Consider the following 12,090-nt stretch of genomic DNA (forward strand, 5'->3'; position numbering starts at 1 on the left):
CTTGATCTGAGCACGATCAAGATTTTCCTGCACAAAGTTGCAAACAATTCACCGGTTCCACGACCTGCTTGCGAAATCCCCCGATCTCCAAACGCAACGCTGCGGCTGAATATGTTCTGCAAATGTGACTCCCAAACCCTCAAGAACACTCCAGTTCTTGAAGGACAAACCAGTAGGTTTTTCCTAGAAACCCCCTTCAATCTTCGACTCAGCTAGATCCTCGATCGTTCCACTGCAAACCACAGCTAGATCCTTGATCGTACCACTGAACGTTATCTCGATGCTTCTTTAATCCAAAGAACAAGAATGGTTATGTGTAAATGTTCTTGAAGAAAAGTGATTGAGAAGATGAAGAAGATGAAGTCTCTTTCAGGTTTCTAATTGCTCACAAAACAATTGCTCCAACACTGCTTTTGATTTGTGTTCAATTGTTTTCCCTCAATGAATTCGTGTTTTTGCACTGCTGTTGTAACCTGTCTTTTATATGCTACAAAACAGTTGCTGTTATAACATAAAACAGTCTTTTGTATTGATGCATAAGGGTGTGTATCGATACATACTGTAAGTAATGTGAATTTTGGTGAAATTGATTATTCATGTATCGATACAAAGGTCGTGTGTATCGATGCAAGTGCTTATTACACTAGTATGTATCGATGCCTGGTGCGTATGTATTGATACACAGGCTGTTTCAATTTGTCATGTATCGATGCAGGGATCGTGTGTATCGATGCATAGAGTATTTTGTCTTCCATGTATTGATGCATGACTCGTGTGTATCGATGCATACTGAACAGAAAGGTTTTATGATTTATCTCATGGTGTGTGTATCGATGCAGAGGCTTTATGTATCGATGCTTACTGACATAAAATGCATTTTAATTGTTATTTAAAGGGGAATATCAATGTAGGTTTGTATGCACAGTTATGCAACAATATAGTGGGATGAAAAACATAATAAAACACACATGTATCATGTAATGCAATGCACAACCAACATTTGGATGATGATCACACAATTTGCTATCATTAAAAATTAATTCAAGGTAAGGAATTTTCTCACAAACTCCCCCTTTTTGATGATGGCAAATTCTTGGCAAGATGTGTGATGCTCCCCCTGAGTTTGTGCATATCTGCATTTTCTCCCCCTTTGTCAACATCAAAAAGAGGAAGAAACATATTTATCAAGGTAGCATAGTGTAGCAGGACATGGCAAGAAATGGATAACAGGCTATCAAACACATAGAATGAAGCTTCAAAGTAAAGAATCATTCACAAAGAATGAAGAATAAGGGCAATAACAAAAGAGATAAACAGAATTTGAAACGCGTTTTAAAGATACGAACGAGTTTAAGAGTTACATAAGCTAAACCATATATTGTGCAACCAAATAAAACTTGAGCAATATGAGATGAAATGCTATGAGATGAAGTGCAGGTGGGTTAATTTGGATTGTTGCCACCACAGGATTCCTCATCATGTTTGTCAGGATCTCGGTAGCTTGGCGGAGGCGGAGGAGGAGGCATTGTGTCTGGATTTTGGCCCATGAAGGAGTATTGCCTAAATCGGTTCTGAACTTCAATGCTTCTAAAGCTGTCCATAATCCCAGGATTTTCACGGCAGTCATCCATAAAGCCGGACATTTCGTTGTAGAACACTTGATGCCATTTAACTAAGTCTTGGTGCCAAGCGTGTTGATTGTGATACATCCGTGTATGCTCATCATGCCAGTCCCGATGCTCGTTGTGCCATTCAGATTGTTGAACATGCCAGTACCGTGCTTCTTCATGGCGTTCTTTGTTGGCAATTTCCATCTGTTGAAGCATATGAGTGATGTCCGCATTTGGTGTTGAGGCTGAAGTACCACCGGAGAATGGAGGGGTTGTAGGTTCAGGTACGTAGTTGGTGGGAGACCACCTTCGTGGCACCCAATCTCCCCAACCGGTATTGGCTTCAGCTTGTGGTGCATCTGTTTCAGCCGCATCCTGCATCTCTTCATCAGGCTGATCTTCAGCAACATGGATGCGTTCCGAAGGCATGTCAAAATTGTAAATTCTGGTTTTGGATTTTCTTTCGAAGAAATAGAAGCATTTGCGTTCCTTGTCCCACCGATATCCCATATGTGATAGAGTGGCAGAGTCGAATTCTTGAGTTGCAGATGGAGATAGGAGAGGCACAATAGGCATTGCAACTTTCCAAAACTTAAGAATTTTCATTATTTGAGAGGCATACCCTAGAGCCACAGTTTTGGAGCTGTCTCGCACATAAAATAGACGTTTTACAAAGTAGTTCGCCCAATTTAAGAGAATCTTATTTTGCAGAATGTAGAGAAGATGTATGCTAGGCCTATCCAACCGAGAGTGGCCACTGTTGGTTGGACGCAGAATGTGTGTAATGATCCAGTGAAGAATACGCGGAGTTTGCTTGATCATACCTGACGTGACGTGTTCATCCTCACTCAATGGTCTATCAATCTTTAGGATAGAAGGAGTAAAGTCCTTCATGTCAAATTCAGGATCAAAGTGCAGGTCATGCCAGGACTTGACAGCCATCGACGGAAGCGGCATTTGAAACACCGTTTCCCAATCAGAGGCTTCAAAGGTATATGTTCTGACTCCGATAGAACACCGGAACATATAGCCTCTACCAGTTTGCAAACCAGCATAAAAGGCCCGGATGAAATCCTCATGATACTCATCTTTTGTAGATAGAAAGGACCCAAGTCTTTGTGCATGTAAGAGTTCAACTACTTCATTTAGGTGCAGATGAACAGCATCTGTTTTATCAAAGATATGATGTTTCATTACCAACCTGGCCTTGAAGGATTCCTCAAATTCAGCAGCAATGGCAGGATGAAGTATGTCTAAGGCATTTGAAGGAGCATCTGGTGGTTGCTGAGAAGTACCGGCTGCTTCCTTTCCCTTTCCTTTTCCTTTTGCTCTGGCTGGAATAGTGCGTGGAGGCATGGTGATGTGAGATTTAGGGTTTTACCAAGTTTGTGAGAGAGAGTGAAGATGAGGAGGATTAGGGTTAGCCACTGGTTTTGGGGTTTTTGAGGGCAGATGAGATGAAGTAATGAGATGGGAAGTGATATGATTGGCTGATGTGTCGATGCATGAGAGAGAAGGAAATTGCATTTAATTCAGATAGCATCAGTATGTATCGATGCAGAAGGTCATGAGTCGATGCCAAATATTCACAATGGGCATGTGTATCGATACATGCGATGGATGCATCGATGCATCCTGAAGCAGTTTTTCAAAAATTTGAATTTTAGAGTGTTTGGATCGATGCATGCTTCGTTGGTGTCGATGCATACTGATGCTTAACTGGCTTTTAATGAATTTTAATGCAGTATGAGTATGCATTATGCACTATGTTATGATGATTATGCTCAAGAGAGATTCAGAAGTCAGATTGTTAATGTGCACACAATATGGACAGGAGTATATGCAGTCAAATTTTATATCAACTAGAGTAAGAACATTTGATGTAACATACACAATCACTTAGCAATAAGAGAATTGTAGAAAGGATTGATATTACCTCTGTTGGAGAACTCGTGTGATGGATAATTGACATCTAAAACAGCTCTTATCAACCATGGTGAGGCATAATATAATTAAGAGATAACATGCTTATGACATCAACTGAGAAAGATCTAAGATTCCCAATTCGCGACGAATGTTGAAGAAAGGTTCCGTTGCCAATGGTTTAGTGAAAATATCAGCGAGCTGATTTTTGGAATCAACGTGCTCAAAGACAACGTCTTCTTTTTCAACATGGTCACGAAGGAAATGATGTCTAATCTCTATGTGTTTAGTGTGTGAGTGTAAAACAGGGTTTTTAGTAAGGTTTATGGCACTAGTGTTGTCACATTTGATAGGAATACGTTTGAGTTGAATGTTGAAGTCTTGTAGTTGCTGCTTCAGCCATAAAATCTGAGCGCAACAACTACCGGTTGCAACGTATTCTGCCTCTGCAGTTGACAAAGCCATAGAAACTTGCTTTTTGCTATGCCAACTGACCAAGGAGTTTGAAAACAGGTGACATGTGCCACCTGTGCTTTTCCTATCTGATTTGCAGCCAGCAAAATCAGAATCGGAGTACCCTACTAAGCTACAATCACTTCCTTTGGAGTACCAAAGCCCATATTTAGGTGTTCCGTGAAGATATCTAAATATGCGCTTCACCGCTTTTAGGTGCGATTCCTTAGGATTTGATTGATAGCGTGCACACATACAGACACTAAACATGATGTCAGGTCTAGAAGCAGAAAGATACAAGAGAGATCCAATCATACCTCTGAACCTTTTGACATCTACACACTTACCATGCTCATCCTTGTCTAGATTTCCGTTGGTAGGCATTGGGGTGTCAATCGATTTTGAGTCATTCATTCCAAAGCGCTTGAGTAGTTCTCTGCAGTATTTTGTTTGACATACTGCTGTACCCTCATCAAGTTGCTTTATTTGCAGTCCTAGGAAGTAGTTCAGCTCCCCCATTAGACTCATCTCAAATTCACCCTGCATAACCTTAGAAAATTCTTCGACCAAGTGTATGTTAGTTGAACCAAATATGATATCGTCGACATAAACTTGAACTAAAAGAATGTGCTTCCCTTTGTGTTTAATAAAGAGTGTATTGTCCACTTTACCTCTTGAATATCCATGATCAATTAGGAATTTGCTAAGCCTTTCATACCAAACCCGAGGGGCTTGTTTAAGACCATACAAAGCTCGTTTTAATTTGTAAACATGATCTGGATTTTCAGCATTTTCAAAACCGGGAGGTTGTGAAACATATACTTCTTCATTTATGACACCATTAAGAAAGGCACTCTTTACGTCCATTTGGTAAAGCTTAAAATCCTTAGAACACGCATAGGCAAGCAAAAGACGTATAGCTTCAAGGCGAGCAACTGGAGCATAAGTTTCCTCATAGTCTATGCCCTCCTCTTGGTTATACCCTTGTGCTACTAAGCGTGCCTTGTTCCTAGTAATCACTCCGTTTTCATCAAGCTTGTTTCTAAAAACCCACTTAGTGCCTATGATATGATGATCTCGCGGACGAGGGACAAGTTCCCAAACGTCATTTCTTTTAAATTGATTAAGCTCTTCTTGCATGGCCATTAGCCAAAATTCATCAATCAAGGCCTCTTTGGCATTTTTAGGTTCTACTTGTGAAACAAACGCGAAGTGAGAACAAAAGTTACTTATCTTAGACCGGGTCATTACTCCCTTTGAAATGTCTCCCAAAATGTTGTCAATGGGATGGTCTTTTGAGGATCTCCAAGCTGTTGGAAGATCATTCACTTCAGCTGTCTTTTCTTCCTCAATTTCTTCATGACTAGTATCTTCCTCCTTCTCATGGGCAGCTGTTTTGGACTGATCAGTTTCCTCAACAGCTTCCTTGAGTATGTCTTCTGTAGATACACCTGCGTCATCAAAAGAAATACCTTTTCCGATATTTTTCGGATAAGACTCATCAAAAGAAACATGAACAGATTCTTCAACAGTAAGTAAACGCTTATTATACACTCTATATGCCTTACTTGACAGTGAGTAACCAAGAAAAATACCTTCATCCGCTTTTGCATCAAACTTCCCAATGTTTTCCTTACCGTTATTCAAAACAAAACATTTACAACCGAATACGTGAAGATGTGACAAGTTTGGTTTTCTTCCTTTCAAAAGTTCATAAGGAGTTTTGTTTAAAATAGGGCGAATTGAGATTCTGTTTAGAACATAACAGGCTGTGCTAACAGCATCAGCCCAAAAGTATTTTGGTAATCCACCCTCATTAAGCATTGTTCTTGCCAACTCCTCTAAAACACGATTTTTACGCTCCACAACGCCATTTTGTTGTGGAGTGCGAGGAGCTGAAAAGTTATGCTCAATACCATACTTGTCACAAAACTTCTCAAAGTGGTAATTTTGAAACTCACCACCATGATCACTACGAATTGTAACTATTTTGGAATTCATTTTGTTTTGGGACAGATTTGCAAAATTTTTAAAAGCAGAAAAAGTTTCATCTTTGCTATGAAGGAATATAGTCCAAGTGAATCTAGAGTAGTCATCAACTATTACAAAGCCATAGTAATTTCCACCTAGGCTCTTTGTCCTAGAAGGTCCAAAGAGGTCCATATGGAGAAGCTCAAGGGGTCGTGAAGTTGAAATTACATTTTTAGATTTAAAGGACACCCTTGTTTGCTTTCCCATTTGGCACGCGTCACATAGGTGGTCTTTTGAAAATCTTATTTTTGGTAGACCGACTACTAGATCCTTAGACACAACCTTATTAAGCAAATCGAAATTAACATGCGCTAAACGTCTATGCCAAAGCCAAGAATCATCGTTTAAGGTGACTAGACATTTAGTACTTGTTAAAGGCACATCAAACAAGTCAAGCATATAGATGTTGTTTACTCTTACACCCTTAAACACAATGTTTTGTTCAACATGTTCAATTATGCAGCAAGTTTTTGTAAACGACACTTTATATCCCATGTCGCATAGTTGACTTATGCTTAACAAATTGTGTTTAAGTCCCTCAACTAAATGGACATTTGAAATAGTAGTGGTGGAGGGATTACCTACACTACCTTTGCCGAGTATAGCTCCTTTGTTGTTGTCTCCATAAGTGACATATCCCTTCTTCTTTGCCTTGAAGTCTATAAAGAGCGATATGTCACCGGTCATGTGCCTCGAGCAGCCGCTGTCAAGAAACCACCTTCTATCTGCGGAGGCAAGGCACTCATCCTACAACATCAAAAGAGAGAAGTTGGTACCCAATTTTCATTGGGTCCAAGTGGGTAAGTGCTAACATGGTTGCCTTTTGGCTTCCATTGATAAATGCCTTTAGGGACAAGAAATCTCCTAAATTTGCATTTTTCAATGGTATGGCCAGCATGGCAACAATAATGACATAAACCATGATGATGTGTTTGTTGTTTCTTGTTCATTGAATCCTTTAGAATAAAAGAGTATTTTGCATATGGAGGATTCAATGACTTCTTAAACAACTTGGGGTCAACGGCATAAGTAACTTTAGGTTGTAGCGCTTTCTCTAATTTGACCTTAAGAGTGTTTACCTCTTTTTGCCAAATATAACAAGCGTCACAATACCTAACTCTACTACATCCGTCAATGTCAATAGTTTTTGAATTTTCTGCAATACTAGTTTTCAATGCTTCTAAATCAATTTCAGCTTTGTTTACTTTACCTTCCAAAAAAGAGAAAATATGTTTGTCGGAAGATAGTCTTTTAAAAGCATCTACAGCTTCGTTATGCAGTTTTTCAAAAGCTATTTTTAGTTCCGAAAAAGACATAGAGGAGAAATTATTGTAATACGCTTGTTTTACCTTTTTGTCATTGTTTTTCTTCTTGTGGTAGGACAGATTTTTTGTGTGAGCCATAAGGCACAAATTTGCAGCTTCATCATCATCACTTGAGCTTTGTGTGCTTGATGAATCACTATCACTTTCCCATGCAATATACGCTCTTCTTTGTTTGTTGTACCCTTTTGGCGAATCTTTTCTTTGATCCTTATATTTCATAGGGCAGTCCGTTTTATAGTGTCCGGATTTACCACAATTAAAACAGGATCCTCTTCCTCTACTCTTCTTGTTTTCTTCTTGTTTCGAATTTGTAGATTGTTTTCGAAACTTCATGAGATTTTTGTCGGAATGCTTGACTCCATTCTTTCGAATGAATCTATTGTATCTCCTTACAAACAGTCCCATTTCCTCATCATCCGAGTCTTTGTCACTACTTGAATCATTGTCGCTTTGCTCTTTTCGTGAGGACTTAGAGCTAGAAGCCACAAGAGCTATTGGCTTCTTCTCTCCCTCTTTGTCTCTTTTCTTCTCCTTTTCCTTCTTACTTTTATTCTCATATTTTTCAAGACTTTCCAAAGCTTGCTGATGTTCTTCCAGCTTTCCAAATAGAGTTGTAATCGTAAGTCTTGTAAGATCGTTGGCTTCCTTGATTGCTGTAACTTTAGGTTGCCACTCCCTGCTAAGACACCTGAGAATTTTATTAGTAGCAATTTCATTGGAAATAGGTTTTCCAAGAGCATTCAATCGGTTAGTTAGATGAGTGAATCTCTTTTGCATGTCGGAGATGGATTCTCCTTGTTTCATGCGAAAGAGCTCAAACTCTTGATTGAGTGTGTTAATGCGGGACTGTTTTACTTCAGTAGTGCCCTCATGGGCAACTTCTAAAGCGTCCCACATTTCTTTAGCTGTCGTGCAATGGGATACTCGATAATACTCATCAACACCAAGTGCTGAAATTAACATGTTACGAGCTCTCCAATCGCACGACCACTTTTTCTCATCTTTCTCATTCCAATCATCTTCTGGTTTAGGTACTATGGCGCCAGCCGCATTTGTCATAGTGATTTGAAACGGACCGTTTTCAATGGCAGCCCATACTAACCTATCCACAGAATTTATATGAACTCGCATGCAGTCTTTCCAGTAGCCATAATTTTCACCGTTGAAAATAGGCGCTCTATTATACGCCCCCTTTGGTTCAGAATCCATACTGTTACAGGCAGCCACAGAGCACCAGCGAACCGGCGCTCTGATACCACTTGTTAGACGGTGTGGCTAGTGATCGAGAGGGGGGGTGAATAGATCACCTCTTCTAAATTTAACGGATTTGAAATTTTATCAGAGTTTTCAAAGTTGGCGGAAAAATCAGTCCCGAATCGACTTCCGTCTATTCTGAACCGCTACTAGAAAGCCGGACACACAAGTTTAATTGCTGGATTTTAATGAGAATGACAGAACCAATTCACACCAGAATTATAACTAATTGAATGCACTTATCATTAAAGTCTATTTCCAATGAATAAAATCTAGCTAACCGTTTTATCAAACAGTTGGTGTGTATGTGATCAATGTTAAACAGCAATGAAGTTTGATTAAAGTTTTCTTGCCACTGTTGTCTTGAAAAAGAAGCAATCACCACACACTAACTAATATTGCGAAAACAGTTTGAAAAACGTAAAGAGGAATAAGGTAAGAGTACGATACGCAGAGATTTGGTAAGGAAGTTCCCCACGTCGTCCTCGCGTGTGGGTACGTCTCCCTCTCAATTTCAAATGAAATTGAGAACTTTGATTATCAATTATTGCCGAATCCGTTGATACAAGGTTATGATACAAAGATAGAATTCTAAACTCTAAGAACCTCTTCTTGTATAAACCTTCACTTGATCTGAGCACGATCAAGATTTTCCTGCACAAAGTTGCAAACAATTCACCGGTTCCACGACCTGCTTGCGAAATCCCCCGATCTCCAAACGCAACGCTGCGGCTGAATATGTTCTGCAAATGTGACTCCCAAACCCTCAAGAACACTCCAGTTCTTGAAGGACAAACCAGTAGGTTTTTCCTAGAAACCCCCTTCAATCTTCGACTCAGCTAGATCCTCGATCGTTCCACTGCAAACCACAGCTAGATCCTTGATCGTACCACTGAACGTTATCTCGATGCTTCTTTAATCCAAAGAACAAGAATGGTTATGTGTAAATGTTCTTGAAGAAAAGTGATTGAGAAGATGAAGAAGATGAAGTCTCTTTCAGGTTTCTAATTGCTCACAAAACAATTGCTCCAACACTGCTTTTGATCTGTGTTCAATTGTTTTCCCTCAATGAATTCGTGTTTTTGCACTGCTGTTGTAACCTGTCTTTTATATGCTGCAAAACAGTTGCTGTTATAACATAAAACAGTCTTTTGTATTGATGCATAAGGGTGTGTATCGATACATACTGTAAGTAATGTGAATTTTGGTGAAATTGATTATTCATGTATCGATACAAAGGTCGTGTGTATCGATGCAAGTGCTTATTACACTAGTATGTATCGATGCCTGGTGCGTATGTATTGATACACAGGCTGTTTCAATTTGTCATGTATCGATGCAGGGATCGTGTGTATCGATGCATAGAGTATTTTGTCTTCCATGTATTGATGCATGACTCGTGTGCATCGATGCATACTGAACAGAAAGGTCTTATGATTTATCTCATGCTGTGTGTATCGATGCAGAGGCTTTATGTATCGATGCTTACTGACATAAAATGCATTTTAATTGTTATTTAAAGGGGAATATCAATGTAGGTTTGTATGCACAGTTATGCAACAATATAGTGGGATGAAAAACATAATAAAACACACATGTATCATGTAATGCAATGCACAACCAACATTTGGATGATGATCACACAATTTGCTATCATTAAAAATTAATTCAAGGTAAGGAATTTTCTCACATTCACTTGTTTAGAAGCTGTTTAGTTTCTTGGCATAAGAAGAAGAACCATAGCATCGCTCTTTCTATCGTCGATGCTGAATATGTAGCCGCTGGTAGCTGTTATGCATAAGTATTATGGCTAAAGCAACAATTATTAGACTATGATTTAAAACATGATTGTGTTCTGATTAAGTGTGATATTACTAGTATAATAAGCCTCACTAAAATCTGGTACTTCATTCACGGAGCAAACACATTGAGACCCGTGACCATTTCCATAAATATCATGTGGAAAAAGGGGATGTTGCTTTTTAATATGTTGACACTAAAAGTAAGTTTGCTGACATTTTTACAAAACCATTGACATCTGATTCCTTTCATAAGATTTGTAGCGATTTGGGAGTCTTTGACTCTTCATGCCTTAAATAGAATTCGGATTTTGTTTAGTTTCATTTGATATATATATATATATATATATATATATATATATATATATATATATATATATATATATATTATTCTAACTAGCACTATTTTGTAGCAAGTCATAGCTTTACCAAACTACAATGATATGTATCTATAAACCTTGTATCCAATTTAGATCATTCTATGTTTTTGTTCTAGAATTATGCATTGGTTTGCTTATTTCATCCATATCTTACTCATTCATCTATAGCTTAGTTCTTTGATTGTTCTTATTTGCATTGAAGTCTTTTTAAATACGTGTTGCTAATTATGTGAATTTGAGCTTGATTTGAATCATTTTTTACACATGGTTCAAATCAATTTCATGATATCCACCTGACTTGATTTGATTCAAACAAATTTTAAACAAGATTCGAATCACACACTTTTTCAGCATTTTTCAGTTGGGACTGTTAGATTTGGTCTGAATCATTTTTTGTACATGATTCAAATCACGAGGTCCATGATTCAAATCACACTTTCCTCATGATTCGAGTCAACTGTCAAATATTCAAATTCAGTTTTTTCTTTTATTCCATTTCACTTGATCATTTGATTCAAATCATAGATTGTTCTTGATTCGAATCTAATTGGAATTTCTAACCTTTTTTTGTGCTTAATATCAAGCACATATAAACCGTTTTTGTCATCAATTCTCAAATAACATTTTATCATTCTGATCATATTTTTCATTGGGATTTAGTGAAAAAACAATTTCCATTGTTTTGAGTGTTCAAAGTCTTGCAACGAAATTCTTGCATATTAAATTTCAATTTGGTTCATATCTTGATAACGAGAGATTTATAATTGATTGAAGGAGGCACGTCCTTGAAACTAATTGTTCTTGGAGATCTAGTTGAGTTTTTTAGGTTGTTGGAAAGATTGAGGTGATTGTCAATGGTGGTAACGAATTCCATTGAAAAGAAATAGGTTCTATTCTCCATAATTGCCTTAGTAATGACTGTATGGAAGGCTACATATAAGGCAGAGTTCTTCTCAAATCTTCAGACAATTCATCTCTTAAGGAATCATTAGGATCAAGGGGTTGATTGCTACACACGAAGGCTTGAAGCATATTGGTGATATTGGGAGATTCAGGAAATGTAATTTGAGTAAAGATTACATATAAGAGTTTGGCAGTGTGCTATATACAAGTCAATATCCAAATGGAAGATTTATTTTCTTAGTTGTATTGTGGATTGATGATTGTATGAACCCTTGAAAATATTTGTCAAATTAGAAGGAATTATGCAGGTTCCAATGAGAAACAATTAAAGAGTTCATATAGGCAAAGCGATGACGAATGTCAAAGCATTATAAATCTCAGTGTCATCTCTCTCTCTCTCTCTCTCTCTCTC

The sequence above is a fragment of the Lathyrus oleraceus genome, chromosome 5, assembly GCF_024323335.1.
Source record: "Lathyrus oleraceus cultivar Zhongwan6 chromosome 5, CAAS_Psat_ZW6_1.0, whole genome shotgun sequence".
Taxonomy (NCBI): Eukaryota; Viridiplantae; Streptophyta; class Magnoliopsida; order Fabales; family Fabaceae; genus Lathyrus; species Lathyrus oleraceus.